This window comes from Elephantulus edwardii, unplaced genomic scaffold (genome assembly GCF_000299155.1).
Source record: "Elephantulus edwardii isolate Elephantulus edwardi_28Jun2011 unplaced genomic scaffold, EleEdw1.0 scaffold00043, whole genome shotgun sequence".
NCBI lineage: Eukaryota > Metazoa > Chordata > Mammalia > Macroscelidea > Macroscelididae > Elephantulus > Elephantulus edwardii.
In genome coordinates this window covers 18,378,438-18,383,544 of record NW_006399793.1, presented here as the reverse complement: position 1 = coordinate 18,383,544, position 5,107 = coordinate 18,378,438, and positions in this window count along the sequence as shown.

The following is a 5,107-nucleotide window of genomic DNA, read 5'->3' as shown; positions in this document are numbered from 1 at the left end:
AAAAATTTAAAAAAATAAATAAATTCAAGTGGGACAGACTTAAGATCAAATTTTGGTTCCCATCGACTTGATTTAATTTTCCTCAATTTTAGCTTGAACTTGAATATGAGTAGTTGGTGGTCTGTCCCACAATCAGCACTAGGCCTGGTTTTCACTATTGACATTGTGCTTCTCCTCCAAGTCATGCCACAAATGTAATCGATTTGATTCCTATGCATACCATCAGGTGAAATCCATGTGTATAGCTTGTGTTTATGTTTCTTATAAAAGTTATTGGCAATGAAGAGCTTAAACTGGGTGAACTAACTCAGTCCTACAAGGAAAAGTACTGTATAAAATCATTCTTTTAGAATGAGTATGAGGTTCCCAGGGGGTGTAAGGGTGGAATCAGATGGGTGAGGATGTGTGTGAGGGGGTGATTAATCATGGGGTTAAATACTTTTATGGGTGGGGTGAGGAAAATGGGAAGGATCTGGTGTGGGGAAAAAAACCCAACGTATTTTGAATTTTGTAAGTAAACTAGTATTTCAAAAAGTAGGGAAAGTGGCATGTACTTTGGGCACCTTTTCAGGAGAGCTCGGTCAATGCAGAAGGAAATCAGGCTTGGAAAGGTGGAGGGTCAGGGAAGGAGGGAAAGCTCTCTGATGACATAATCTGATAAAGTTATAGCAATAAGAGTTTTAAGCACAGAAGAGACCGTGAAGATGGCACATCACTGGGACCTGCTTCCTTCTGTAGCACACAGGGTCAGGGAACTGACTTGAAGGCATATAAAACAACAACAAAATATTTAAAGAATACAAAGGAAGAGTATAAGTATATTCCCCCTTTCATTTTATATTTCCCATTATTGTATCTTAAAGGTAAAATCTTTTCTTCAAATATTTTGAGAGGCAAAAAATAGATTTTATAAGTCTCACAAATTGAAACGGTAACATCTCTTTCTTTGGATTTACTCTTTCAGAATTTTTTTCCTTTGCAACCTCTACTTCAATTCTTTAAGTAAAAGCAGCTTTTAACATGAGAAGATTATTTCAAAACTGTATATCTTATCATAGCAAGCTGTATTTTTCTAAATATTTACTAATTTTATTTCTTTTTTATTTTCTTTTTCAAAGAATTAATTTAAATGAGATAAGTAATGAGAAAGGTTAAATCAGTAAACTGAGGCTAAGTTAAGAGAGGTGAGAAATCAAATTCATTGGAACAGTGAGAAATCATTTAGTTTTGAGAGCAAAAGGTCATAAAAGTTATATTTTTAAATATTTCTTCCTTCACCCATTCTAATGGAATGGAAAGAACTGTTTAAGGGGACTATATGAATAGGCATTATACATATTACAACAGCCCAGAATAAGAGTCACATCATTGCAAAGAGGACTGGAGTGGGGCAGTTCAAGAATGAATTTTTTTTTTAAAAGTGGACTGGGGGAGGAGGAAAAGAAGGAGAGGAGTTAAAATAGGGGACAATGAATCAGTGAAAATCTAACTTTTCTGTAAATGTTCGTCAAAATCACAATTAAAATAAAATTTTATTAAAAAATAAATATTTCTTAACTGAAAATTGATTAGTTGTCAACAGCTAAGTGGAGAAGGAAACCAGAAATACATTAGAGAAATTTTGATTACACTTGAAATAAAAGCAGACTTTCTTCTATATATATTTATGTACAAAACAAAATCATTCACCAGACATACTTAATATCAGCATACTTAGGCAACAGTGTAACAACTGATTAGTCATTTTTCCTATACTTTACTGAAGTCATGATATTTTCAATATCATAAAAAATATTTCACCTATACCCATATAGTGCCAAATCATGACAACAGTCCAGAATAGGAGGTTCATTGCAAAGTAAACAGGGAAGGTGAAGAGGAAAGGGGGAAGGTAGGCAAAAGGAGGAAATGGTACAAAAATGAATATTTTTTTAAAAGTAAAGGAAGTGAACTGGGAAAAGAAAAAGGGAAGAAGAGGAAAATGCAAAAATGAGTAAATGATAATCTAACTTTTCTATAAACTTTCATTAAAATCACAATAAAAAAGATAAAAAAAACCCAAAATGTATATGAATGAAACAATATATGTAAATTATTGTATAAAAGTTAATTATGGCATAAATAAATATTAAGTTTTAAGAAAATGAAAAAAATCTCCGCTGAAAGAGCTGGAAAATGTAACTATCAATTACTATGCTACTGATTTCCACTATTACACTATTCCAAATATTTGCGATGTCACAATCTTCATCCACAAACTATTTCAAAATTCTTGCACCTTTAGATCAGTGACATTCAATTTTCCTCATGGAATCGTGGTACACAGGATGTAACACAACTCTACTGACTCCTATTAAGCACTGATTAATTTATGAGAATAACATTGTCTCTAAGAAATCTATTTCATTATCAGAGGTGCATGTTTTTATTCTCCTTTTGAACTAACTTTTAGAGTGACTATGCTCTGGTGGCCTTGTGGTAAGAAGCTGTGCTGCAATCCCAAAAGCATGCAGTTCAAATCTACTAGTTGCTCCATGGGGTAAAGATGGCAGTCTCCATCAGCTCTTGAAAACTCACCAAATAATCAGCCATGGGTCAGTTCCAACTCCACGGTACACAACAACAACTCCTGTCTCTGCCTATTTCATTCTAAATATCTGGTGGTGGCAGTGGTGGTTGTTATGTGTCTTCTGGTTGGAAGCAGCTCATAACAAACCCTCTGGTAGGTTTTCAGAGGCTGTAAATTGCACAGGAGGAGACTGCCCATGTTTCTCCTTTAGAGCAGCTAGGGGATTCGAACTACATGCCTCTGGGTTGGCAGAGTAAATTCTTACCAGTAGGCCACAAAGCTCATGTAATATCTCTGTTTTTGTTATGTACCATCTAATTAGAATCAATCCATAGCTGACTCTCCAACAGGTTTTCAGAGGAAACTAATGACCTACAAGGAGCTCCTCACAGAGCAGCTGGTGGAGTACTACTGTCTGTCTCTAAATTGGCAGAGTAACTCTAACTAGTTCTTTAAGTGAGTCATAGACTTACCCTATTTTTTACTTTAAAATCATCAAGCCAATCAAAATTGAAGGTTAAAATAAAATGTAATAGATATCTTATTTCATCTAGCAGTTCTATTAAGCCTTAGCCAAAAAAGCAAAAATAAAGTGATAAATGTCAAGTGTAGCTAGAATAAAAATGTTTTCATAAACTTTATAATGATTTTTTTCATATTTTAATAACTTCAAATTAGTCATTCCTCTTTCAAGGTATGATGTGACATGTTTTATTTGGCCATACTTTTGCTTACTGAGAAGTGCATAGATTTTACTGAAAATAATAATAAACAGAATATTAGATTTTATAAAATCCATTCAGTTAAGCATCATTACATTTTCTCATTCTCTGAGAGTAGAAACTTGCTTGAAAAATAAAGCTTTTGCAAAGCAATCTCAACAGCATAGCATAATGAAATTTAGCACCAACAAGTAAGAATGTGTCATTAAAATTAATACATATTTATCTGTCATAGTGGTTTTTGAACTCTAAGGTATTATGCGTATTTCCTACTTTGAAAATCTGCGTTTTAAAAAAATGTGACTCACCCACACACTCACTGTCATGGAGTCATAACTGACTTATAACTGACCCTCCATCACATTTTCAGAGGATGTAAATTGTACAGGAAGAAACTGCTCATTTTTCCTCCCAGGAGCAGATGGTGGATTTGAACCACTTGCCTTTAGATTGGCAGAACAATTACTTACCCAGTAGGCCACCAGTGTCTATAATAAGACTCAAACATACAAATTACAATAAAATAAGAGCCTTATATGTAATAAATAACCTGTGTTATGCAGATGACACAACATTGCTGGCTGAAAGTGAGAAGGAATTGAAGCATTTGTTGAAGAAAATCAAGGAATGCAGCTTTCAGTATGTATCATAATTCAATGTAAAAAAAATTCTATATACTGGACTTAGAAGCAACATCATAATAGATGGAAAAAAGATTGAAACTCTCAACAATTTGTTTTTGTTGTTGTTGTTATATGACGTCAAGTCGCCTGCAACTCATAGTGACCCTATGTACAACAGCTCTAAACCCTGCTCTATCTTGTGCCAATCTTATTGTCTCTGACATAATCTACCTTCATTACCCCAGCCACTGAAATAATCTATCTTATCAAGGGTCTTCCTCTCCTGCGCTGTCCCTCCACCCTCCCGAGCATAATGTCCCTCTCCAAGGACTGGTTCCTCCTTGCTACATGTCCAAAGTATGTCAGATGAAGCCTCAGAATCCTTGCCTCCAATGAGCAGCATGTTCAATATCTTCTCCAAAACCACAGCTCAAAGGCATCAATTTTCCTTCTATCATCCCTCATCATTTTCCAGCTCTCTGACACACAGGAAGTAATTGCAAAAACCATGTTTTTTATCAGGAGTACCTCAGTCTCCAGACAGACATTGTTACTCTTCAGTAATTTGTAGAGGTCTATGACAGCAGACTTTTCCAAGAAAGACATTTCCAGACATCTTTTGATTTCCTGGCTGTGGTGCCAAGAGTGTGGATTATGGAGCCAAGTAAACTAAAGCCATGAACAATCTTAATCCCTTCACCAACTATCATGATGCTGCCAATAGACCGAATGGTGTGAATCTTTGTTTTCTTTACATTGAGCTTCAATTCATACTGAAGGCTGCAGTCTTTGACCTTCTGCAGCAAACACTTCAAGTCTTCCTCAGTTTCAGCAAGAAAGGCTGCGTCATCTGCATAATGCAGACTGTTGATGAGTCTTCCTTCAATCCTGATGCCACATTTCCCTCATAGAACCCAGACTTCAAGAGAGGGAGGGAGAAGGCGTCAGTGGGCAAGGTCACCTCGGATAACAGCAAAGGAGGTGTCTTCCAGGTCAGACCCAGCAAAACCCGGCAGAAAGGAAAACATAATCTACACAAGAGTTCTACAGGACATGTCAACTTCCATTGGAGACAGAACAAATAACTTAAGAGACACTGGTCAAAGAAAAATGTCAGCAGTCTACGTTTTTGGAATCACAGAAGCCAAGAAAGCTTAAGATACAAGCTGTCAGATCATGGGTTGGACAATGGA